This window comes from Passer domesticus, chromosome 5 (assembly GCF_036417665.1).
Source record: "Passer domesticus isolate bPasDom1 chromosome 5, bPasDom1.hap1, whole genome shotgun sequence".
Taxonomy (NCBI): domain Eukaryota; kingdom Metazoa; phylum Chordata; class Aves; order Passeriformes; family Passeridae; genus Passer; species Passer domesticus.
Genome location: NC_087478.1, coordinates 7,120,923 through 7,148,533, shown reverse-complemented (window position 1 = coordinate 7,148,533; position 27,611 = coordinate 7,120,923). Strand labels below are relative to the sequence as shown.

Below are 27,611 nucleotides of genomic sequence, written 5' to 3'. Positions count from 1 at the left end.
TGCTTTATTACAAAAGTCTCAAGACACAGCAAAAAAACATTTTAAAATTCAGTGTATTATTCTTTTTTCTCAGAAAAAAGTATCTCTAGGGGAAGCCATATTGTATTGTTTTAAGGCCCAACTTTAATGAGTAGAAGTTCAGGATATTTGGAGCCTACTGGGATTGTGCTGTTTGTTTGTGATCTTACCCACATTGCTGGTTTGGAGCAGCAGGAGATGGTGCTGCAGACGGTTCTGGCATTCATGTTACAGTTCCCTTCTTCACCAGAGTAACTTAAAAAAAAAAAAAAAAAGAAAGAAAATGAAAGAAAACATAATCTAGGTCCATATTAAAAAAAAAAAAAGAGAGAAAAAGAAAAACATGAAAAACTTTACGAGTTCACTTAGAGATTTTTGGTCACAAGTCCCCAGTTTGTTTTGCATGTAAAATAATTAAAGTGGGACAGTTTTGATCTCCTTGCAGAAGAACATTGCAATACTAATATCACAAGGAAAGTGACTTTGCTAGCAGTAGATTTATTTCACATTTATTTTCACATTGAGGAGATCACTGATCCTTCTCTTTAAGGGTTTTGTCGTTCAAGTTATTACTCTATTGAGATCACTTGTCTAAATTCAAGTGACATATTTGACTTGCTATTTTGTAGTCTTTTTAATGGTTTTATTCCCTTTGTAGATGCCTTTTCAGAAGAACATCAAGTACAACTTGCTGTCCATATTTTCAAACTCTTACAGAAGTCTATTTCTACAGTTTCTCACATACCAAAGAAGATACCAATCTCAACTGTAGGGCTGTTATATGGTAACTAATTTAACAGTAGTCATCTTTGCAAAATCAACTTTCACTCATTTCTTTTAGATTTTCCTAACCCATGGCAGAAAAATGAACATAATAGAGAGTATTGAACATTTTATGGGGTGTGTTTGAATGAGTCTCTGGGAAAGGTCAGGCTTCCACAAAGCAGATCAGCCACCACTGGAATAGGAGAAATGTGCTCTGCTTCATTCGTGTCCCACCTCATCACTCTTTTTTTTTTTTTTTTGGATGAGAGCGGAATTAGCTTGACTGTCCTCTCTCCAAAGGAAATTGTGAAAGCTACCACTATGGGCAAGAGACAATAACAGTGTGGCCAATGGTAGTTTTGTATAATTTTTAAAACTAATGTGCATTTCTGCTTAAAAAGCAAAACTTAACTATCCTACTCTATTATCTATTCTCAGCATTTAAGCTACACTTCATTATTTATTTCATCTTGACCGACAGATTCTAGAAAAGCTCCTTTTAAATACAGTTGAGACTATGCCAGCATAGACAATGTTTCTCCAGGTGATGACTCACAAAATTTCCTTCCCCTGGGCTGATACTGCACTGTCTTCTTGTGCTGCCACTTTCCTTGTGTTTCAGCTGCAGATTCCCTCCTGTGTCTGAGCTGTAAAAATGGACAAAGACCATTCTGTGCCCCTCACCCCTGAATATATGGCATGGCCTGACTTCAGACACTGGCTCTTGCTCTCTCCAAAAAACACCAGGATGAAAACACCCAAACTGCCCATGGGAAACAGAGGTGCAGTCTCTTGAACTGCACCCAGGTATTGTCTGGATAACACTAAATGGCACAAGGCAAAACAGGGATCATGGCAGCTGTTAAATAACAGAGATATTGGTGTGCTCATGCTCTGACCTGTTCCCTGGTCATGGTTCTGTACACTGCTAGTGTATAGACATAATCTCTAGGGCTGGGGCCAGCTTTTATTTTTGTTGGTGAATCAGAGTTAGCCCAACAGGTTCTTTATTACTGACGAAAGCTCTTTGGAATGATGGAAAAGGTATCCTGTTACTATAGTGCACTTCAGATTTTCCTGGGAAACTTAGCTTGTGAAATTAGAGTAAGATGAAAATGACTTTGCAGTGATATTTTCCTGCATTTTTTAAAAAAAATTATTATTTTTCTTTCTGTAACCTGAAACAAAAAGTCTTGGAGTCTTCTGAGTGAAACTACTGAAACCATCTGTAATATTTTCTGTTCAGCTGAAAAGCAGAGAATCATTTTTCTTTCTGAGTACCATCGAAAGTGTGGCTGTCCACACAGCCTCTGTCAAGGAATAATATGGATGATCTAAGAGAAAGAAAAGCAAATCAGGAAACTGCCTGCAGAGATAAGAGGGAGGAGGATTTAAAAGGATAGTGTTTCCATAAATCAAGGCAACCGGTGACAGCTTTAAAGTAAGGGTCAAAAACATTGCGAGAGGTGTCACTTGGCTAAGAAGTTAATCCAAGTTTCCATCTCTCTGCCTTTAGTGCTTGTTCAAGTGGAAGTTAAAGATCTCATGGCATTATTTCGGGATCATAAGAGATTGATATCCTGCCCAAATTCTCTCTTTCAGGATCATCAGAGACCTTTGCACCAGTATCAATACACACAGATTTATGCGATTGCAATAAACAAAGGGACACATTTGTCTGCATGCCATTGTTGCAGTTTATTCTGTTCACGTGGCAGCAGGGAATTTTAAATTGGCACAAGAATTCTGGATAGTGTACACTGCAAAACCCATCAGGATGGGTTTGCAATAAGAAAAATATATATCATATAACTGTCTATCACAGAGGATTCCAAGCAACCATGAGAACTGACCATCAGAGAGTCTCCCAATACAAAATGAACCAAATAAGAGGCACAAATTTCTCAAAAATTCCCTGAGATACACTGTCTATGGAAAGATCCTGTCACATCTTAATAGAAATTACTATTTCCATCTCAAAAAGGTGGAAACAGCTCTTGGGAGTCTGAAACTAAGGAGCTGAAATGCCAACATTATAATTTAAGGACTGTGATATTTTCATTGCTTTACACAGAGTAAGTAGCCTTCACCCATGGGACATCCTTTAATGTAGGATTATTTCCTTGCAAATGAATTCAGCTGCTAGGTTTTGAAATGGAAAGTGGAAAGTGCATGAGATAATTGGCCTGAGGAGGTGGCAAATGGTTCTTGTGTGTCAATGAAGCAGAAGTCAAAACCAGTGCTGCTCCCATAGCAGATCATCAACAGCAAAGATATGATGTAAAAATGCCATTTAAAAAAAATCTTTCAAATTATATGCTGTAAATCAACTAAACTGTAGTAAGTTTAGGTCTGACCCAATCCTGAATCATCCTTCCTTAATTTTACTGGCAGTCACTTAAACTGCTAAAGAGCTTTAATGAATAGGAGATCTATCCAGTGAGTAATTTTGAAAGTAAAGACCTGATTTAATATTTACTGTTTAAAAATAGGGGGGAAAAAAAAGATTCCATGTTCAGAAAAAATAATAGATATATGCAAACTCAGTAGGAAAGCATGGTGCTCAGGAAGGGGAAACTGAAGGCAGTGACAATATGATTTCATTGCTGTAAGGCTGCCATGAGTCTTACCTTCTATTTTCATTACCCAAATGGAAAAGGGGGGAATTAAAAAGGTTGAGGAAGTGACATTCTTCGGTATTAATGGCAAAAAAAGGAAATTACTGAAAGGCACTTAATAGCTGGAAAAAATTTAAAATTCTGAGTCTGATTTTCCTCTTACACCAGTCTTATACCAGTAGACTGCTGGAAAAGTCTCAGGGCTTGATTCCCAGAATGATGATGAAGTGGAAAGGAGTTTCTTTAGGTGGCTGAGTTCCTGTCTAAATGATTATTTGAATGCTAAAGAGATTTTGGTTTAAGTGGACTTTTTGTAATCTGCAGTCTTGCAGAGAAGCCTTTATTATTCAAATCCAAATATAATAAGTCTTTTTTCGAAGACTCCTTTGGCTTCCACCAGCTATACTCTGACATATCCCTGCGGAGTGAAAGCAGTTCTTTCTAAAGGGAACAATATTGCAGGTGTAAGGTGGAATTTAAGTGGCTGCTCTCAGGGAACACACAAGCTGGAGAGGTTAGGATGGGGGATGCCAATTCACACCATCCCTGGGGAGGCAACAAGGTGATTTGCATCTGCATGAGATGATTTCAGTTTTAAAGTGAAACACATGTGCTACGGAGTTTGAGGCAAACTGACAGTATCTTTGTAATAGAACTGGAAATTCTGAGCAGCAGGAGTGGCCTGACCCTACAGAGTGCTAATGTTTAATCTACTTATCGAGATAGCAATCAAGGAAGAATCAATAACATAAAAACAGTGGGGTTTCTTCCTAGGTAACAAGCAAATAAAGGAGAAAAAAGGCTTCCTGATTGATGCTTCAGTGATTCCCCAGACCATGGTAAAAACTGCCTTGCTTTGATGGCTAATTCCTGGTGGGCTCTGGGAGGTGGCTTTTCTAAAAAGGTGTGGAGGTAGCAGAAGGGCTGAAACATTTGAAGAGTGTTCAGCTGCAGTCATGACAACTAAATGCAGATTCGAGGCTATGATTGAAATCTGTGCAACACTACTATGAAATCAATGATTTCTTACAGTGAGAAAGCTGTCAGGATTAATTCAGAAAGAAAGTAGAACACGGTCCAAAGGGTCATTACTGAAGCACTGCATGTTTGGAGTCATTAGAAGACAAATTAAGCATAAAATGATATTTTAAAATATGCAAATCCCTGCCATTAATAACAATTTTGAATTGTAATGGAAAATTGCTAGTTTAGTCAGGGAACTTTACATTGCATGGTGATTGTAAGTCTGCTGTTACATGAGTATTGTTAATGATCTTTAAAATAGTCATGATGCCTCCAGTGCAGCTGGAGAGAGGAGGCATCACAGCTGCTTGGGAATTTACTTAAGCTCATATGATTGCAATGAGTACCAGAGTGGCTACTGCCACCTCACTGATGAATGTCTCACTGTAAATAAATCCCCTGTAATTTCTTAAGTGTTGTTTTCTGTTATCCAAGAACAGAGGGAAGCAGAAGAGTGTCAAAATGTCAGTGGGATGCCAGAAAGAAAATATTACCTGTCTTATCTAAAGGAATAAATTACGTTTTATAGAAATACTGTGTTAAAAAGTGACTCTTCAGATAAATTATATTTCTTTTAAAAGCTTTTGGAAAAGCATTGTAGAAGATTTAATAAGATGATTCATATGTTTGAATAAATGAAAATTAATATAATAATATTTTTTAATTAATTTTATTGGGGATAGAGCAAAAAAATTACTGTTTTGAGAAAAAAAAAGAGTTTTATTCTTAAATGGAAGCAAGAGCTGTTTTGAGCAGGGAACAAAGAAACCAACAGTGCACAGCTAGCTGCAGATCACAGAGAACTTTAAACAAGAACCATAATTCCCATACTGCAGGTAGGGTAAATTGAGCTCATTGCAAGTCCAGGACTAGGGTGGGAGCAGAACTGCAACATGTTTGGTCACTCCAGGAGAATGAGGCCTGGCTGGCTTAACCAAGCTGCTTTCAGTACAGCCAGGTGTGTGTTCTGTGTGACAGGGACATCTCTGGGTTGAGGCACCATGCAGGCTGGAGATCTCCCCATTACACTGCAGATCACAGCACAGACTTCAGCTTCCACATGGAAAACTACGGCTTCAAATCACAGCCTGGTGCTCCATGGGTCTTCCCACACTGCTGCTCTGGAGTGTTTTGTGCAAATTTGGGTTCCTGGTCATGAAGCTGTTCCATTTTCAGCTTTACACCTGAGTTTGTATCCCCGAGCTCTGCGTGCTCCTGTTTCACATGTGATGGGCACAGACCCCTCCTGCTCTCCTGCAGGAGGACACAGGTCAGTGTCCCTCATGGAGACAACTGCATTTCTGGAAAGTGTTCAGGCTTTTGTGATGAGGGAAGGTCAAAATTTACCTCCCTCATCACCAGGTGGGTGGGAATGGATGGCAGGCAGCTCTCATCTTCACTAGCCAGAATTAAGCAGAAAGGAATCAATGCCTGTAAGAAAGATGCCATCAATCATTTTCATGCTCTCAGGGAAAATGTGGACCAGTTATTCCTGCTCTATTCACTGCTCTCTGCTCAGGCTCACACTGGCTTTAAAACTGAACTCAATTCAAACCTTTTTTTTTCTTCTTCTTCTTTTTTTTTTTTTTTTCTTTAATAGTATCTTTTGTAAAATTCAATTCCATTGCTCCAGTTCCTATTTTCCAGGACAGTTCAAGTATACTGGCTGCATTACTCAAGTCAGGCTTTGCTTGGTTGGCATTTCTGTCCCTGGGGCGTTTTGCTGGATTACTCCTCTAGTGCCTGTGCTGCTGCACTGTGGGGACTGAAAAGTGCCAGAACAAATGCAGGAAGATGTGCCAGCTCTTGGTACACACCAGAGAATCCTGAAGCAACAACAACATTTGGCAGAAACAGAGACATTGTTAATAAAGCAAGCCACTAAAATCTGTGTTTAATCACCACAGCACCATCTCCCTAGTTGCAAGAGAATTTTCAAATGAGAGGAAAACTGAAAAGGCAGCTTAAAGTGTCACACGGAGTGGGAACAAAGTATTTGATCAGAGGTTTAACTCCTTAAAGCAGAATTTTGCTTCCTAAGCCACTTTCCTTCTGCAAGTTGGAGAAAGATCATGCTCAGATGTACGTGTTTTACCACAATGTGAGTGAAATGGACATATTTCAGTTAAGTCCCCAGATACCCACTAAACTATGCTTGTGTTGAAAGATTTTTTTTAAATATGAAAGTAAAAAAGACCTTTTAATGCTACTTCTGTTGGTTGCCAGCACAGATTTCTTTCCTACAGATCATTATCTAGTATTTTGGGTGGGATAGCAGAGTCACTGACAGCTCCTTCTTTTGCTGTGAATAATCCACACAAATGTTCTGCCTCAGATTTGTATTTGTCTATAGGTCTAATTTATAACTTCCCACCACACACACCACTGAAAAGGAAATTTCATACTTAGAAATTGCTGCAATAGCCTAGGAATGCAAAATAGTCAGCAAGATATGACAGACATAAAGGCCATACTGGCAAGTTTCTAATCTTCCTCATTTCACAAGAGTGTTTTGTGGGGGGAATTGTTTTGTTTTGCTTTATTCCTTCCAGGTTAGATAAGTCAGTTGTTGATTTTAAGGTATGCAAAACACAAGACAGCCGGAGATGTGAATGTGCCACTCTAAACAGAAATGTGACCCCTAGTTTTCCATCCCAGATCTGCAACGCTGTGACCACAGCTTTTGAGAATCACGTACTCATCTGGGATTAATCAGTGTTGCTCACTAAAGATTGCTATATTTACAACTGAGGATGGAGACCCTCTTCTAAGCCATTGGCAGTACAATGATTACTTTCCACTGAAACATGGTGTTCAGTTGTGAAATGTTTGCCAGGTAGAGCTGAAAAGAGTAAATAAAGTTATATATGTGTAATCCTTCAGCTAGACAGTTTTATAGGCCAGGTTAGGTTTCTAGGACCACTAATAAAAACAAATTATATCTCCCAATGAGTATCTTGGTAAAATCACAGTGAACTGTGTAGGTGCTCCTGCAATCAAGGAGAGAAATACACCATTTTTTGAATGTGGACTTAGAATAAATAAGCAATAAACACCAGCATTATATACAATCAGAAGTTATTCTTTGCCCAAAGTACTTCCGAAAACATTTTAAGTCTTCTTTAATTTCTTGGGAAGCAACTGCATGGGCAACTGGCTCCTTCCCAGACACTCTATATTAATGCTCCATTCACAATTTACAATTTCCAAGGCTTTGACAAGTCATGAAATTTAGTAAGGACACATCTAAGTTCCAGCTGACCCAGAAATGTGAGCTGCCATTCACTGTGCTGAGTTCTCTTGCTCCACTAATCATCTTTATTTTCCAGTGATTTCTGCATTTGACTGAGAGTACATGTAGGATGAAGGACCACACACAGTTCTTCCTGCTAGGAGGAGACTTAATAGTCTCTTCTGTGTTTCCTTATGGTTTCTGACTATTGCACTGCTAAGCCACAAAATGTTGCCTTAAATTAGGGTAACACCTCAGCCCAGGCATGCCTAAACATAATTAGTTTGTTCAGATTTTCACAGATGAATATTGTTAAAGCTGTGATTTCTTCCAGGTTACAACAAGCTAACTTAAACAGAAATGTTCCCAAACATTCCCAAGAAAAATCCAAATTGAACAAGATTCAAGGTTTCTCCTCAGAGTTGTTAATGTAGTTCCCATCTTCACCATTATATTCCAACAGAGTTCCTCCATGATTTGTTTTCCTTCTCTCTGAATGTGTTCTACTGTTGGTTTGTGGGGTTTTTGGTTTTTTGTTTGTTTTTATTACCATTCAGTTTTCAATCACCAGAAGTACATACATTGGAAATATCAAGCACTACTTCAAGGCAGATACAAAGAGGCACAGAGTAAACTCAAATCACATCAAGTATTTCCAAAAACCTCTGTGTCAGAAAGCAAAAACACTGTGCTCATGCTGCTCAAAGAAAAGTCTGTAGTTCCTAAATATAAAGAAACAGAGGAGCATGAACAAATTCTTGGCCAATTTCTCTATTTTCCCCCCAAAGGATTCTGTGACCTTGCTGATTGAATGCTGAGATTTTGGGGAATAGAGTAAAAAAAAAAAAAAGGACAGAATCCTGACCCTTATAAGCACCCCATGCAGCTGTAAAAATGAGACAGCAAGGGATAAATCTTGTTCAGTTACAACAACAAGATTTTTCATTGGTTTTACTGAGTTGCCTTAGTATTAAAAAAAAAATCCAACTAGGCCTTGATGTGAACAGTTGTCTCCCAAATACACACTTTGCCTTCCAAAAGTTGCATTGTGTTCTTTTATATAATGTTAGCTTTTTCTCTTCAGTTGCATAAAGGCACATGGACAGAAAAGGTTTCATGCAAATGAAACTAAGAACACATGTTGCATTAATACAAAAAATTGTGCTGGCCCATTTTGTTTCCAGAGGGATCTCTCCACACCTGCTATTACTTCCATCAGTCTAAGACCAGACTCCCATCATGGACAGCATTTCATTTGGAACTGCTGTCTAACAAGTCTTTAGGCAGCAAAATACAGCACTTTTGAGCTGAGCACCTTCAGGGATGTTTCTGACTATGAAGAACAAAGCCAAACCACAGGTCAGCTGGTCTCGAGGGTGTGAGTGTGGAGTGCTACCAGCTACCACTGACCACTGCTGACTTACATGGATCCACTCCCAGCTGTTCTCCTGGATCTGTGTATTTGAACAAGGGTAGGTGGAAAGATTGTCCCTGTGCAGGGCTATTTAGAACTATCAAAAGACTGGCATAAAAAAAATAATGTAGTGCAGATTTTGTTTGTATAAAATGTGTCTAAATTTAGGAACATATAGGCACAATTTTATATATTCAGTAGGTGTCTAAGATCTCATCATTATCAACAGAGATTTTGATAGAATACCCATGAAAAAACCATTCAGCTCCTCTGAGAGCACACCTCTATGGCATGACTCATTTGCATGATGTATTTGCAACCCATGGCACACAAGACATCTGCTTATCAGATGATACAGAACAATGGGGAGACGTATGACAGTGACAACTGCAGCCTGGCTGAGATCCTATGAAATATTTCAAATGGGGATTAGATTGGATTGGATTGAATTAGATTAGATTAGATTAGATTAGATTAGATTAGATTAGATTAGGCAACCTGGCTTTTGTCCAGCTATGATCTTTACCTTTTACTGTATTCAATTAATTTATCTAAATGTAAGTGTCTGACACCAATTGAAATGCTGTAGGGAGTCTGAGATTTTCACAGGATTGGGAGATACAACAAAAGACTTACAGGGGAGCCACATCCTTCTCAATTGGCAGGGAGCGGCCAAGCAGCTGCCACAAGGAACCTGAAATGTTCCTTGAACCAGAACTAAACCCTGTGCTAGGTCTCCAATGGCTTTATGAGAGAGTTCAGTCTCTCACTCACCTGAAGATATTTACATCATAGTCTCCTAAATTTAGGGGTCCAGATTTAGACCTGAGACCTACAGATTGCTAACTGCCTAGTTGTTAACAGTCTTTGTATCCTCCCAATTTTTAAATTCAAAGTAATTATTCAAAATAATTTCTTCTTGTTCTGTATGTAGTTTCTTTTCTAGATTTTCAGCTCGATATAAGTAATACAATGATTTTTAAGGTGCTAAAGTAAAAGGATAATATCAAGATAATCATTCAACATTCTAATTAAAAGAAGAAAGGGCAAGTGTTGTGATCATTGATAGGTGGTGGATCTCATACACAGGGCTATGAATTTAGCCTAAGAGAAGAATGAGATCTGGAAAGGAATGAAAGAGAATATTGTGCTGCTTGTCTTTAATGTGATGAAGAATACTGGTTTAATAGTTTCCCTGAAAGGGTCATCACCAGTGGAAAGAGAGATCTAAAAACATGAACCTTTGCTCAGGATTTAGTAGTCTTAATGGCTACAAGCCAGAATGGTCTGGAATCACTTTATCTAATTACAAGAGAGAATGTGACTTAAGTTTAAATTATTGTATATTAGCTATAAACCTACTGTACAGCCAGATGTTTGCTATGAATATTCTTTGCTTTGCTGAAACTCCATCACTTATTCCCTTATACATTCTAGTTACAAAAAAAGCAAAGTTTTCTCCTAAAGAACTCTTTCTAGTTATGGTACTGTAAAACTTCTCTGGTTTTCTGCTTGCATGAAGTAAAAATGTTGTTTACCACAACAATTTCAGCTCTATAGAAATAATTTTCTATGTGTTTTTGCAGCAGATGGGTTTATGTCCATGATACAAAAATGAACACGAAATTATAGATGAGAGGAAAAGAAATTGGCTAAAGTTCTCAGCTCTTTATCTGAAATGTTCAGCATAGCAAGCCTGCAGATGCTGTACATCCCATGGAACACTTCTCCAATTCCCATTTGTTTGTTTCCATTTTTCTAAAGTTTTATTTTGTTTACCTTAGATTGGTTTGTATGGAGTTTTATCCATGTACCAGATAACAAAACTTTAGAGTGACCAGACAGAAAAAAGTCAGCCAAACTCTAATCATCACCACTGAGTGAAAAAAGTTCTCCAAGTGAAAAGACCAAAATAATTGTTTCAGGCAAATGAAGCATAAAGCTATTAGCTTGGCTTGCTGTGCTAGATTTCTGAGGACCATATGAAACAATCTTTGTTTAAGGAAAACAAGTCCTAGACAGTGGAGCTGCTTATCCAGTGACTGATAAGGGGCATTGATTAACTCTAGGGATGTACAGTAAGAGGATGTGTTTCCAATACTTGGATCTCCAAGACTTTCAGGTGTCAGTATTCATTAACCCTGCACATTTCTCTATGAAAAGAAAATATTTCATAACAAAGTAAATTAATTGAAGCTTTCCAGAGCCTCCACACTCAGATAACCATAATTAAAAATGCCTTCCTTTATGTTTTGAAGACACTTGCAGCATTATTCAACTCCCTTTATGTGTAACAGAGTGTACTAAATGGATGATACTGTAATGGGTGCCTTGAGTCATCTTCTGGACCTGTCACTGCACAGAGGGAGTCTGGACTACAGCACCTATAAAATCCCACAATGTATGTGAGGTGAACAAAGCAAACCCTCTCACCTCCAGCCTGGAATTCAGCTCTAAAGAAAGCCCTTCACACCTGATATACCCTAAACCCACTGGTTTTTGTTTGTTTTTTTTTTTTTTTTTTTCAAAAATAAGGCACAGAATACTAAAGTACTGATTGTACTGTGGGTGAATTTGTGGTGCAGATCCATACCCTTAGGACTGTGCATGGAGGCAATGTTCTACTGCTGGTGACTATGTTATCAATGTTTAATATTTTAAAATACTAAGCTAAAGATAAACAAAAATACAGAAATGTGATCGCCATCATGATATGCAAAAGGTAGGTTATACATTCACTCAAAAATGAGAAACTGTATCAATGTTACTGTGTAAACATTTAGATAATGATAGACTCTAACCACAAAAGAGGAAAAATCAACTTCCAGATTAAAAAAAACCCAACAAGTTCCAGTTAAATGGCTTACACATAGATTTCAATTAATGTGACCTTTGTAGAGTTTAATAGTTCAGGCTCTTCTCATTGAATTGTGTAGTATTTTGTTGTTACAACAGAGAATTCAAACTCCTGTGTTGCCATTGGAAGTACCTAAAGAGGCATTACCATTTTTATTCCAAACATTTAAATAACCTCTGTAATGGGTCATTTGTTAGCTCACTGCTCAGATATCAGTCTGTTCCATGCTCTAGTTACAATGAGCAAGGATCTGTTTTCCAAGTTTTTTCTGAGGTTTTACTGGGCCTTTGCAATGTACAAATCTTGTGACCAACACGGTGTTAAAAGTATGCACTTTACAAATTACCCATGACAAATGTACTTGATCACATCATGTGGGAAAAAAAAAAAGATATTTTGTTTCTTTTAGAATTATTTTATTGGACAAAAGTTTTTTCTTTCAGTAAAGAAGATTTTTGTCTTATGTGGAAGAATCAGCTATTACAGAACTCTGAATTTTTCAGTTAAGCCTGCTTTTCACATTCTTGAAGAAGTGCCAAATGGACATCCCAGAGCCTGAAATATCGTTTTTATACACAATGTATACAAAAGCTTCACAGGCCTCGACAACCACATGACTCAGCCTTGAGCCCTTCTCTACCTCAGATGTGCCTATGGTGAAACAGAAATGTATGACAACTTTCTGGAAGTACTTTGGATGTCAGTGGTAGAGTATCTCTGGTATCTTAACACCATCCTCCTGAGGATTTACTCAGTGCTAGGCCAATTTACATCAATTTGAAGCCAAGTTGGCTGCACTGATCCTTTTACTGGAACTATTTAATTTAGGGTGTGCGTTGTTGTATCAAAATTGGCACTTCAGAGAATAAAGTTCTGTGACCCATTAAATTGTCTGCTAAAACAGTAGTGGGCCATCTGATTTTCACTGCTTTAAACACAGGGACACAAAGAGAGTATGAGATGCCAATGATGCTAAACCTAGAACCTGAAATAACAGCTAGGTAGGTGATGATTGCTTTGATGATTAGACAGAGGACAGTAAGTTCTTGAAGCTGCTCAACCTCAGAGATCTTTTACCTAAATCAGTTAATTTATATATATGGAACTGTGAAAGTCTCTCTAAAGTCCCTGAGTAGATAAAGGTTTTAATAATTATGAAGAATTTGTAACAGCCTAAACATGTACATCCAAATTCCTGACTATTGTTCCAAGTTCTACCCATGTTCCAAAAATTTTGTAGAATAAATTGTGCCACTGGCCAACCAGATGAAAGGAAAGGATTGTAAAACTCCTCCACAATGATGGGAAGGGATAGGAATATTTCTAAATGGTTCTATAAATACAGAGTATTATCAGCGACCTTTATAGTTACTTCTGCTCATTATAGTAAAAGCACATCTAATTGTATACATTAAGGAGAAAAAAAAGCATCTTTATCCTTCGAGATAATATTGTTCAGTCCCTGAACCTCTTCTCTGAGGTTTTTATAGTGCTTGGGACACATTAAGACCCTTAACCTTCCTCCACTGACGATTATATGAGCATTGTCCTAAGTGATTAAGTCTCACAATGATGCAGGGAAATGTACAAATAACATCTGACAGACTGGAAGAGAAAAAGTCTGGGTTGGAGGAAGTGCCTTATCACCCAGCTCACAGTCCCTGCCTGGATACAGGCGTGGAGTGCCAACACCATATTCCAAAAAAGTTCTGCTTTGGGAGAAGCATCCTAGTCAAGAAATGCATTGTGGTATTTTGTTGTTTCTTCCACTTCCAAGTGGTTTTTATACACTTGATATTTAGTTTGGCTTTTAAAGAATACAAAGCAAGACAAATTGAAGTAAGGAGCAAATTTCCCTCATTTTCTTCTACTTTCAGACACATGTAATGTGTTTAGGATACATTACTGTGTCTGGATACCTTTCTGAGCAGATCTGCATTTGCAAGTAAATGCACTGAGTCAATGGGTGTGATTTGCCTTTTTCTTTATGCAAAGCACTTTCAATCCCACATTATACTAGAAACCCTTAAATTACATTCAAAATTAGACATTGTGGACATTCACAACCTACTTCTCCTGCAATATGTGAAATTTTGCTCTGTGCCCCCTCAATGTAAATAGGAGGTTTTCAAACAATTTATACACGATAACAAAGGATGAAAACATTCTTGTTGATTAGAAATTCCATCAGTGGCTGAAAGAATATCTAAAAATAAAAATAACCTTTGATTCACAAAGCAACACAGTGCTTTAGGCACTCAAATACAATTGCAATCAAACTAGAGAATTTGTAAGGGGCTTTTTTAGAGAATTCTTGTATTCTCTTTTAATATTTCCTACCACGACTTTTTTGTGAAAACAGAGCATGCATGCTTACTGTGAATTTGAACATGCTCGAATGACAGAAGAGGTTTTCCTCAATAAGACTTTAGGGGGAAATATTTTAACACATTGCACTTTAAGCTCATTTAAATGGTTGTGTGCAATTCTGTTTATTCTTTTGAAGATAAAAAAGAGAGAGGTGGGTGATGATTTCAGATCTGTATCAACCCAGGAAATCAAGACAGTTGTCTTCTAAGTCCTCTGAGAGAAGCTAATCACCACCAAACTCAAGTCTCTAGGGCTTGAGTAAGGTGGGAATCAAGCTCACTTCCTCCATTTCTTTGGGGCAATTTCAATGAAGATAAGAGGATTTAGGAAGTTTGCCTGCAGGCTCATCTTAGCAATATATAAAATAGAATAATTTTCCATGAAAAAAATAAAAAAAACCCAGCGAGGTCGGACCAAATGCATGTTGTAATCCATTCAGAAAAAGTAGCAAGTATTAATGCAATGTGAACAGTGACTGTTTGGCAGCAGCATGGGAAATAGTTGTGTAGTTTTCATCAGTTAGAATACAATTCAGTCATTGTAGCAAGATTCAGATTGATTTCAGAAACTGTGACAATCAATTTAAACACAGTAATTTAAACCTTGTTGTTTAAATCCTCTTCAACACTAAAGTTTTGAAATTCCCAGTTGGGGCATTTTTGTTCCTCAGTGCACTTGTTGCCATTCTTGGGACTCAGGCACCAAGAGCCCTTGTATCACAGGATGGACTTCACCTTGTTGAATTCATTTCCAGCACACCCTCACCTACATACTGTCACTTCTCCAGGTCCCATTTTCTGGGGGTTTTCCACCCTAGTCTTCCAGCTGCAGCACTTTCCAATGCAATGAGCAGTTCAGGGTTTATTTCCCTGAGTCATGAATTTTGAGTCATGAATTGCCTATTACCATCTAGGAGCAATTCCTGTTTCCTTCAGACCTTGATCCAAGCACTGGAATTCAGCAAGAGCATACCATTGCTTTCAACCCCCTAATTCCTCTCAAAGTGCAGACCCTGCAATGAACTTACTTGCAACACTGATTTATTTGGGTTTTTTGCTTGAACCTGTGTTATGTACTCCCCCAGATTTATCTAATCACTTTGAACTCTGGACTTAATAGGAAGACAAATTGTATTCCAGCTAAGCAAAAAAGATACTTAATTACAGAACTGGAAGCATCTACAAAATAAATTTATAAAAATAAGGAAACAAAATGTGTCTTATCCTAGCTGTCATATGGGAGGGTATTTCTAAACTAGTGAACTGAGGAGTTTCTGAATGAATTTATTTTTCCATGGTGTTTCTGCTTTTCACTTACAATCAAGGATTTTCTGCTGAGTGCTGACAAAGTTACAATCTATGTCTTAGGAATCCTTTTATTTCTGTACTGTTTGAGAGCCTCAGGAATAGCATGGCCTTTCCTCAATCTGCCTGCTGTCTATCAGAATGCAGAAGGAATGTCCCTAAGCTTATTTGAGAATAAATCTCTTTAGGTACAGAGGAATCCTGGAGTGCTGATTCTTCTGTCCTGTTTACCTTTCCTGTCAGGAAATCAGCTGAACTGCAGTGATAAAAATGAATTACAGTAGTAAACCTACAATGTACCATTCTGTAAGCTACATATCATGAGATGTTTTTGGCACAAGCAACCATTTTATTTCTGGTTTACTGGCATATTATAGAGACTGCATATAATACATTAATACACTTTTGGGGCTGGGTCATTGTGTCACAGTCCTATTCAGGGCAGCACTTAAGCATCTGTCTAATATGAATCATGAGCTTGGGTCCCACAGGTGCCAATGGAAATTAAGTAACTACTCCAGTGCTGACTTGAACAGAGATTTATTCTTAAACCATGCTTCTATAATAAAATATTTTCCTTTAAACTAATTGAGGATGGAATAAACGAAAATTACATGCTTCCCATGCAAGATTTTAGTTGGTTTTTTCTGCTGTTTATTTTGAGTTTGGGGCTGGTTTTCTTTTAAGAAGTTTTTTTCACAACATGTCAGAATTCCCTATTCATTAAAAATGTTTGTCTGCAATTATGCAAATATTAACATTTACTTAAAGCCTCTGAGATAGATAACAGTTGCTATTTGTACAGAGATGAATCTGATAATCTTTCAATGAAAGATTTTTCACCTTCATTTCTGAAAAACATTGATTATCAGCTCACAGCAAAAGCACTTTGTATATCTACAAATCATAATAGCATAGCCTAGGTCTCCAATTTGGATGCTCTTTAAAGCCTTACACAACCTCTTGTTTTTCTTTAAAACCTGGGGCTTTTGGAGTTCACCCCTATTCCATGCCCAAGCCTGTCTCCAAACTTGTTTCATCTCCACTGAAAAATTGTGTACAGCTCAGCCAAGCTGCTGTGAAAGGTTAGGCCAGAAACCATTTCTGCCTCTACTTGCTTTCCCAAACTTACTCCTTTCATAAAAGGAGAAAGCCCTCCTTTTCAGAACAAAATCCTGGAAGCAGCAACCCCAAAATTTTTCAGTTTCTACTTTGCAGCTTTCTGTTTCCAGCTTCCTGTTTTAGTCATCTCCTTTTTTCTCTTCATTTTCTCCCATCTCCCTCTCACCTTCAGCCCATCCCTCCCCTCAGACTTACAGAACTTTTCCATGAGGTCTCCATCAGGGAACTGGTTTTCTTGTTCTCAAGAAAAAAGCAGCACCAAGCTGGCATTCTTCTGACATGTCACCTCCCAGTTTTAATAAAAAAAAAAAAGAACATAAAAATGAAAGGAAAATTAATTATGTTTCCAACCAGAAGCCAGAATTAATTCAAGAACTGTATTGGAGAAATAGGTGGTTCTTATTCCATTTCCAGGCTAGCCGGGAGCCTGGGTCTCATTTCAGGGCTGGTAATTTCTAATGCTTTTGGAAAAAAACAGACAGCCTGCTGTTCCCAGTAATTTTTATAATATTTTCCAGCACTGGAAATTGTTGACTAGCGTGGCCTTTGAACAAAAACATTCACTATGCTAAATTTAGGCTACAGTCCTGTAGAAAGTGTATTTTAAAAGAGCAATTACTAGATCAGAATCAGTTTAACCACCAGCTAGATCAGAATAAGTCTTCTTTACTAGACTTTCAGAAAGTGTTCTCTTCTGGAAGGAAAGATACAAGCAATTTGTCCAGCTGGTACCTTTTATCTACACCATAGACTGAGTGCTTTAGAGGGAAATAGTTCTGAGAAGTGATTTTCCCTTGGTCTTGGCATCATGCATTAATCACAGGAATTGCATGGGTTTAGAAATAGAGAGTTTGCCAGACTGGGGAAGACCAAATGAACAAATGTACAACCCCAGGAAAGTGTCTACAGAAAAGAAGAATTTTGAATATATATCTGAACAGAGATAATATTTAATGGGCTCCAGGTAGACCAGCACTCATACAAATTTCCCTTTTTTTTTTTTTTTTTTTTTTTTTTTTTTTTTTTTTTTTGCCACAGATACTTTGGCTCTCCTTAATGATAGAATAAATTTACGTAATCTAGATTACCTTCTACATGCAAAATGTGGAATTCAGACTAAGGATGCAACTTAGACCTCCAGTGTAATTTGGAATGATCTGAAGTGTTGCTTCAGAGGATCACTGGTAGTGTGTCAAATCTGTCAGTCCTGTCTCTACACCTGATACTCTCAAGCATCCCAAATGGCTTTAGGTGCCTAAATCTGAGATACTGAGCTGAATTTATTTTGTCTCTTTAAAAGTGAATTGTACAGCCTTAAATCCTATTGAGAATGTTGAGTATATTGTTAATAAATAGGAAAGGATATTAAATACAGCACATGAAAATGTCTTCCTTGTAAGCCTATTAATCTTGATCTAAATGCCATGCCAAGTCTGTTTTTAGAAAATGCCACAGCATCTACATTAAATGAAAAGAGGAGGCCTACTGGACCTTGAACACATATTACCAAAGGCTGAAAAATAAATGTGGAAGTAAAACCATTATGCTGAGGCAGTCAAGGGCTTTTAAGGAAATTAAATAATATCGGTCTGTCTGGTGATCACTAATAGTGGTCAAAAGTCTTATCTTGATGTTAGCTTGCTTATTTGTAAGCAGCCCGGGGAACAATTTTAAGGAATGCTTTGAAAGTTAAAGGGATAGCCCTGAGGATGTGACATGAGAAGCAGCATGAAAAGGAATACGAATATAGTCTTTCTGAAACTGAGCAAGTGACCAGATTTTGACATGTTGGAAAGGAAAGTATTTCTGTTCTTGCAAGGCTGAGGTTGGAGTCAGTTCCATTAAACAGAGCTACAAAAAAAAGCCTTTAAAACATCATACAGTTTTTGAAAATGCATACATTCCAATCAGGCCTCTTCCATGGGATTTCTGGTATAAAGCTAGTAATTATATTGGAATTTTAGAAACAACTTGTAGAGCTCCCAAAACACAGGGAGGAGTCCCTCCCAGGGCTGGAGTATTAAGTTGGCTGGAAGAGTTGTTGGCTTTACAAAACACCCAGGACCATATTGTGATCATATTGAGGCTTTCTTACATTTTTTAAACATTTACATTAGAGCTCTGCACGGATACAGGCCACTTATCAGATAACTCACAGAAAAATAACTTGTTTAGTGTGACAGGCTTTCTCTGAGGCTGCCAGATATATTCCATGAGCACACATAGCCTGACTTTTAAAAATGCAGTTTCTTAAAACCTCATTAGTGGCTGGTAACTATGCAAAACATCATTGCATCACAAAAAATGCAGCCATACCATCAATTATTTGTACACAGATATATGTTTAAAACACAAAGTACCAAGTTTCATTTATGGTATTAAATTAAGACATTAATTTCATACATCAAGCTCTATGGAAAGAATACAAAGTGAAACTACTGACAAGTCAGTTTAATAGAATAAACCCTATCTGGTGTATATTTTATTCCAAGTCAGCTGTTAACAACCCCTGCAGCCTCAGGTGTGAATTTTAATAGCATAATGAAATTTCGTGGGAAAAGAGTCTTTGACACTGAAGTTGTTTATGTTCTTTAAAGATATTAATGTTTCAGGTATGGATTCAACGCCTCCACAGCTCTCAATTATGAAATATTTGCTGCAGGTTACTGTAACTGGAACAGATTGCATCTTTTTCTTCTATAAGCAGCCAAGCAGGCTCATGTTTAACTGTAGATTTAAAGGAAAAAACATAGCATGCTGGTAATTGCATATAGGAAGTTAGCATGTTTCCTTAAAAAGTCCCACCTTTCATGAGAACCCAACACCAACACCGGAATTTTCTTTAAACAGATCACCTTTTGCTTTCCATTTAGACACAAGAGCAGTGTTTCAACACCTAGGAGACTCTGCTGGGAGCAGATAAGTCTGTTGGCTGTTGAGCAGTCAAAATTCCTTCTCATTTCTCTTTCTAAATGGACCCTTGTGTGTACACAAAACCTGGTTAATTTACATTGGAAAGAAATCTATAAACGTGTTTTCCTTTCAGTGACTATGATTTGAAAGACCCAGAAACGGAAATATTTCATGTTTTTCTTTAAAACTTGTTGGAAAATTTAATTAACAGCATTAATTCAGGAGTGGATTATTGAACTCAGATTGTTTTGAAGCATTTCCAGTTCAATGACCATTCTGCTAACTCCAAGAAAGGGTTAAGTGGATTTTTTCCTAAATGCTCCTTCCCTGTAAAAAACAGTAAAGCCACAGCTTCTATCTTCTCCCTTGGAATAGTGATTCATCTGGTAGACTGTAATTCCTGATTCAATGAAGTCCCAGAGCTTCAGCTGGGCTAAACCTTTAGGATTACAGTGAGGAGTCGTCCAGTGACCCTGAACCTCAGTTTTCCAGAGCAGTCTGCATTTAATCAGTTTTTCATGATCTTTTATGGTTTTGTTGTCTTCAGGGACAGTCTTTCTTGAAGAGAGGTGCACCACAATTAGTTTTAATGAAACTTCGAGACCTGTTTCCCTGTACATCAGATTTTGTAAATAACAGAAAAGAAACCCCAAAACCAAACAAAAAAACCTAGAAATTAACACTGTAAATTTCTGATCCATGTGATACTTTAGAAATCTGTGATTTTGACCTGATTAAATCCATTCCTGCAGTAAAATATACTTCTCAGAAACTGGCCTGCCTTTAATGAATGCAGATTTCCTTTGTTGTCATCTTCAAAAATCATGCTGATTTGGAATGGAAAAGTTGTCCTAGATGATTTACAGATTTGTTTCTGGGCGATATCAAGTTTATTTTTTCTACAGACATGAAAGAAGTACACGCTTCTGAATGACTGAGTGTGGATCCAATGGTTGAGTACACAACCTAATTAGGATTTAGCAAAGTTATTGCACATTCATATCTGAGCTCATATGTTTACATATTTGAGCTCATCCTGTTTCAGATGTGAGGCAATACATATCAGTTTAAAAACCTCACAAATAATTTATAACCTCACAACTGGTGGTGGGCTAAAAATATCCATTATTTCCAGAAAACAGTGAGACAGTAATGAGTTAAACAATGATAATTCAGTCTTGTATTCCACATACTGATACTATGATTTTGCATATTGGATAATCAACATACATGTCTTTCTCTTTCTTTCTTTCTTTCTTTCTTTCTTTCTTTCTTTCTTTCTTTCTTTCTTTCTTTCTTTCTTTCTTTCTTTCTCTTTCTTTCTTTTCTCTCTCTTTTTTCTTTTCTTTCTTTCTCATGTAGTTGAATAAATCCAATTTTTTCCTTACCCTGTGTTACACACCTGAAAATACGCAGTGTTCTAGAGGCAGTGGTTTAATTGCTGCTGGATCTAATCTCCACTCATCCAGAGACTTTGCTCAAAACAAGGCATGATATGTGTTGCTTCCTTAATGCAGGTAAATTATACCTCAGAATGATGGTTGTTCTATTTTTGCTGAGGTTTATTTCCCCCACCCCAGATTTTCCAAGGCTTTTGGGCATATAAATTAAAGCTTGCTGTCAGACACACCTTCTAAACTAAACACCACCTTATTTTCTTATCGTATTTGGAAATCAGTCATTTTTTCCACACCTTTCTTTCCTACTCTACAGAAATGAACTTGTCATCAGTTAAAAATACATACTGTTTTCATGAAGTGAGATAAGATACACTCATGAAACTCCCTCCAAGCTACTGGGGTTATCTTTATATCAAACACAGCAAGACTTTTGGTTTGAATCCAAGAACTGTCAATTATCAGCATCTCCAAAAGACACAGAAAGAACCACTTGGCCCTCTTGTGCTTGTGATTTTATCTTTTCTCATCCTATTGTGTTCTCTGCTGCAACAATTAGTTTCTTTACTCTCTCTGAACAAAACTCTGTCTTCAGCTTAACTGCTCTAAATATCAGGAGTTTTTTTCTGTATTTTAAGGAGTTCCATCCTTTTTGAGCCCTTCTATTGCTTTATTTCTTTCGTGACTTTTCATGTCAGGCAGAATACTTATCATGTAACATTTCTTTCATTGCTGAGTCCAGCCTGTACTAGTGACAAAATGTGAACTTGGTGCTCATTAGCTGTCAGGCCAGGCTGCACTGCCTTCTCATGAGTTTTGCAATCAGCACACATAAACCTGTGCCCCTGTGTGTGCCACTGGAATCCCAAAGTCAGAGAAAATAAAAATATCATAGCTCCAAAAAGATTTTTTTTTTTAATTCTCATTGTGGAATAAATACATCTCTTCAATAGCTGGACAGATTTGGAGTAGAGGCCTCAGGAATGTTTCTCCAATCACTTCAGTGCTATTTTCAAGTTCCTAATCATATCTGACAATGAAAGTATAAACACTTGTGTTCGGATTTCTGCAGCAGACATCAAGAGCTGAGTTTGCAAATGTCAACAGACAGAATTAAGGACTTCCAGGGTGTGATACACTTGACCTATTTTTGACATTTATTTTAAGATGTGATGAAATATATCTCTGCTAACTAGCTCTGCTGTGTGCAAAGACAGTCTCAGGTGACCAGCCACAAGGTTTTGATGTCGAGATTTTGTCAGTTTTAGCATGCACTTACTTACACTCTGCATGAATAATTTGAATCCTTAACACATATAAAGGCAACACAAAGTAAACTATGATTTTGAGCTGTATCCAGAAGAGATCAAATCATTAAAAGTCACCAAGAACACACTGGTATTGATTATACTAATGAATGTAACTGGTGGCATCAATCCAGTGTAAGATCCAGATTTTGAACAAAAAGTCTCAGAATGATCACCCAATATTACAAATTTGATAGGTTTACAACCAAAACAGTATTTCCTGGATTTATTCAGAAGATTCATTGTTTTAAATCCCCAAATACCATCTAATAAACACAGTCTTCTTTTATTTCATCAAAGAAAAAAAACCAAACATTTCTTTCCTACAAGTCCATTTTCATCTGACATATGGAAGATTATTTCAGAACTTTATTGTCTACTCTAATAGAAAAAAATTAATGGTTTTGATAAAAATTCCCATACCCTACTCTCAACAATGATTTATTTGTTTGTGCACAAGTGAAATTATAAGTTCTGAGATTTATATGAACATAAGACTTTTAGAAATATCCTCTTGTAGATATGATTCGCTCAAAACATTTATTTGAAGTAATACATCATGTTAGACACTGGCCAAATTTAAAACCATATTAAGCATGGTTCATTGTCATTTTTCTAGAAATGACAACAGCAATATAAAACTGAAGGACTCTAACAGTTTAACTATTATTTTTATTTCCTTCTTTTTGATCAAACATCATTACCAATTACAGATCCCAATAAAGCTTGCATTTTAATTCATCCACCCACAGCCACAGGAACTCTAAAACATTTTGTTTAACTAAAAAAAAAAATTATATATATATATATATAGAAGGGCTTGTACACCTCAGTTTAACATAAATCTAGAAGTGTTGAATGAGATGAAATGAATGTTGGGCAGATCACACTTGAGGAACCTAAAAGCTTTCTCTTAACCAAAACCAAGTTTCTCAATTTGTTAGACTTCCAGGACAATCATGATCCTTCCAGGCAGATTTATATTTATTGTGGTATTAGATAGCCCATTTCCACTAGCAAGATCTTTAATGTTTCCACTGGGACGTGCTCTGAAAATTTAAGGCCCTCTCTTGCCTGTGCTTTTGAGTGTGATTAAAGCATGGTCAGTGTTGGGAGTGCTGGATTGGTTTGAGTGGATTTTTAACCCAACCTATTCAAAGCAATGACACACAGAGAAATAAATTCTTTACAGTGATAAAACCCAAAGATTTATTCTCACAAGCAAAATGAGGGTTAAAATGGGTTAAGTGCAGCTGTATTAGACATTTCCTCCTTTTGTCCATGAAGATTTCAAGTTGGCAGTATTTTAATGACCTTAATTCAGTCATGTAAGAACTTTCAGTCACATTGAAAATATCAAAATCTCAGTATTGTGTGTAATGACTGACAGTACAATTGTGCAGTGTTAGACACAGAAGGTGGAGTTTGGCTTAGCAATTTTTATGGCTGGTTAAAATTATCATCCAAAAAGAGTACTTTTATAACAAATGAATGTCTCTCAGTATTACAGCAGTCACAATGAAGTTTAACATCTCCAATATCTTCCAGTGGTTTCTTCTTGAAAGGTCAGCATATAAATTTTATGTTATTTAAAGATATAAGATTTTGTGGATAGAGGTATCAATTTGCCTAGCAGAGCATTTTTCTTTGCCTGATCACATTAAATTGATGAAAGATTCATTTATTTTTCACAAATTTAAGATTTTAAATAGATAAAAAAATACCAATGTGCTTTTTTTGTTATCATTAATATTTAATTATCTCAGGTCTTTAATTGTACTGCACTTGCTAGTACTTAAATTTCAGGGAATGTGTTTGTTCAGCATATGAATTTTAATTGAATATCCTTTTCATAAGATGGTCATTCTACCTTAAAAAAAAAAAAATCAGCTGGAACCAAGAAATCATTTAAGAAGCCAGGTGATATTATCTTAATTTCAGAATATGGGCATGAGCATTCCAATATTACCTTCTGTTTCAGTTAATTCTAATCTCTGCCAGGGCAAAGACAACAGAAAACCAGCTTTACTCTGAGCGAGCCTGGCTTGGTCCATACCAATTATTGCAGCCAATCAGGTCATTCATTCCATTGAATTTTCTCTTTTACAGAATTCCTGCTTATCACCCTTCTCCATATGTGAAGGCTTTCTGGCCAGGCACTGAAGCAGGCAAGCCAATGTCTATAAGAGCATTACTTTTGTCAGGAAGGATGCCAGGGAAGTTCTTGAAAGCACTTGCACATCTCATAAACACAGAATCATATTTATTTCCTTAAACCTTTTGCTATATTTACCCTGTAGCATTTTTCAGTTGCTTCTACTTCTTGACAATATATGATCCCTTACTATAAATACTTAAAATTTTGTGATTATTTGGTTATGGCCTTGTTTAATTTTTCTCTGTACCAGGTCTGCCTAGGATGGCAATAACACACCACACTGTTAACTATGTGGAGCAAGTAACTCCTGATTAAGTGGAGGATTCATTAAGAAAATAACTTTTTTGAGTCAAAAACAGTCATAGGCAGGGCTCCCTGTAACTGCCTGGCTTAACTTACTAAGAATTGTTTTTCAAGACAGAATAAAGATGAAATTATCTTTGATAAGTCTCTCCCCTTTTTCTTTAAGCTCTTCTTTTAGACTTTTTTGAAAACATTTCTATTTAATTCAAGAAGATCCTTTCCACTTTGTGTGTACTGCCTCTTAGTTATGATGCCAGCTAAGCCAAAACCTCCATAACCCAAAGAAGTTCCATATGTGTTTAGAACACCTGACAATTTCAGCAAGGGGTGTAGCCATTCATGAGTAAATAAGTGATTTCCTGGCAAATAGAGATGCCATTCAGAGCATGAGATTGCTTTTCAGAACATTGAATCTGTACCAATGAAAAAGTATGACAACATTCCAATGGTTTCTCTCAGTATTAAAGCAAGAATAGTAGAGGTAACATAGGGAAATGAGAAAACAAAAAGGGGTTATTCCTTTCCTCTCCCACCCTCCCAAGCTGTCAATGTAATATCATGAAGATGAGGGAGGAGAATTTAAAATACAAAAGAAGAGGGGAGAAATAAAGAAGACACTAGCAAAGCAAAAGGGTTGAAATGATTTACTGGATCAACTCCAAACTCCTCAACGAAGTTGAAAGCTTCAGGAAACCAATTAAATTAATTTAAATTTTAAAGAACACATATAAATATATATATAAATAAGCAAAACCTGTCTTAGGATCAGAGTTCTCAAACTAGAGACAAAGAGAATGGAAAAGAAGATCAGGCATATTGCCAGGCAGATTCCCACATGAAACAGTGGCAGTTAAGAATCAAGAAGTTTCAATCTGTCCCAGAAGTAATTTTGATTAGGGGCACAAATGGACCGCACATACAGAAGCAGAAAACAGGGGCTATAGTTCCTGGGAGCCATAGAGCCAAATAATTATTGCTGTATCCTATCCCAAGGCTCCCCCATTGAGAAGCAAAGGAAAATTAGTTTGAGAATCACTGACCTATCTGGAAAAAAAATTGTGTTATTGCTGCCTAAAGAATAATCCCTCCAGTACCCCCCGCTGCTGCCTACAGGGAACTTGTTTGGTGGTGAAGCTGGGTGGCCCAGAGCCTAATAAATTACTGAAAGCCTAGAGAAGAGGACTATATTTTCTTTGAGTTATGCCAAAACTATTAAACATTATGTGAATAAGCTACCTCACCTACCACTCATCATTCTTATCCCAGCGAGATCTATGCCATCAAACAGAAATTCTCTCCTTGTCACCACTACCACTTATGTGTCCTAGTGAACACATGTCCAAACCTCATGGCTTTCTTTTTAAGCTGAGTACTTCCTTATTCACCTGTGATACATACAGTCTTCCTTGTCTTCTGACATTTTCTCCTCTTCCAGCTGTGCATTTCTGGGTGTTTCCTTAAGCCTCATGTCTCACTTTAAATCAGCTGGAGTAGCCACTCTCTATGGTGCCTCATAGAACAGATTCTGTAGGCAAAAAGCTCTTATGCATGGCAAAAGCAGGACTAAACTGAGGCTCTGAACACCTAGAGGTCAAAAGTATTTCCAGAGAGGCATGTTAATGTGTCTATAATTACTATGCACAGCAGCAGAGTGTACTATAGTCAGTGTTCCATTCAAGCTTCTTATTCCTCTTCCATCCTTACCCAGGGCTTAAAAGACAGGCAAAGCTTTGACAATTTCCGCTACTGCAAGAGTGTTATCCAAAGTGTACAGCATAAATCAGGGCAGGGGATGAGTAGTTGATTGTCTCTGTTCTAAATATTATCCTTTCAGCAGTACAGAAGAGGACTTCAAGCCCTGGGGGACACTTCAGCCATGACTGTTACAAAGACATCGTTCTTTTGAGGAAACCAGAATGCTTCCATTAACTTGCCCATCTCTGAAGCTGCATCATTATCGAATTTCCAAAGTTACATAATATCCCTTTCTGCTACTAAAAAAAGGAGATGTGAATGAAGTTTTTGTGCATTTTTTTTTGGTTTTGGTTAGGCCAATATCCCAGGAAATACAAAGGCTGAGTGTATCTACCATCTGAGCTGTGTTCAGGAAACCATAATTATTTAAAGCCATACTTTTCCCAAGTTAGTCATAATCCTTTTACTGCTATTAGTGAGAGGAAAACTAGACGAGGGCTGGTTATGAAGTGGTATAAAGCACAATGAGTTGAATTGTGTATTTTGTACCTCCTCATACAAGTGATGGGAGAACAAAAGTGGCTTTAAGTTGCTTTGGTGCTTTTCATACACTAGACCCTGCCAGAGAGCTGATTAGTCAGCAATGAGTTAGAACCAAGTAGAAGATGTATGCAAGAGTAAAGTTAATGCACAGGTTTCTTGTCTGGAGTTGCTATCAGTTTCAGTCAAAAGGGCATTACACAGCTGTGATAATGTAGTTTGTGTGTGTAGAGAGAGGTTATGATCTAAAATATTGCAGTGTGTTTAATTTAAGATATTTTTTTCAGATATTTATTCTGAATTTGGCAAGTGAAAACACCAAAGAGATTTCATGCAAAGTTAATAAAACCTAACAATTCACTAAGGATTGTGGTATATGGTATAAACAAAATAAATTTAAATTATTCATTATACTACTCATAAAGTGGATGAGTTTATACTCAAATTTTCAAAATTCTTAGCATGACTTCCTCTCCAATTTTAGGACACAGTCAGTGACTGTGAATGAAGAACTGCATCAGAGACCAAAGATCTCTGAAGGCAGGGGAAAACCAAAGGGGAAAACATGGGTGATA

General features: G+C 37.1%; 1 long non-coding RNA gene across 3 annotated transcripts in view; it reads right to left on the bottom strand.

Moving 5' to 3' along the window:
- Positions 1 to 112: 112 nt before the first annotated feature.
- The window catches only part of LOC135301614 (uncharacterized), a 47,905-nt gene continuing 20,406 nt past the window's right edge, over positions 113 to 27,611 (bottom strand). The window contains exons 2-3 of one of the 3 annotated variants that reach the window (XR_010363390.1): positions 16,919 to 17,009; positions 113 to 273 (exon numbers count right to left, since the gene is read on the bottom strand). This is a non-coding gene — a long non-coding RNA (uncharacterized LOC135301614). Of the gene's footprint in view, positions 274 to 5,172; positions 5,856 to 6,014; positions 6,251 to 16,918; positions 17,010 to 27,611 lie in introns of those variants that run through there. The other 2 variants (XR_010363388.1, XR_010363389.1) reach the window with 2 other exon arrangements.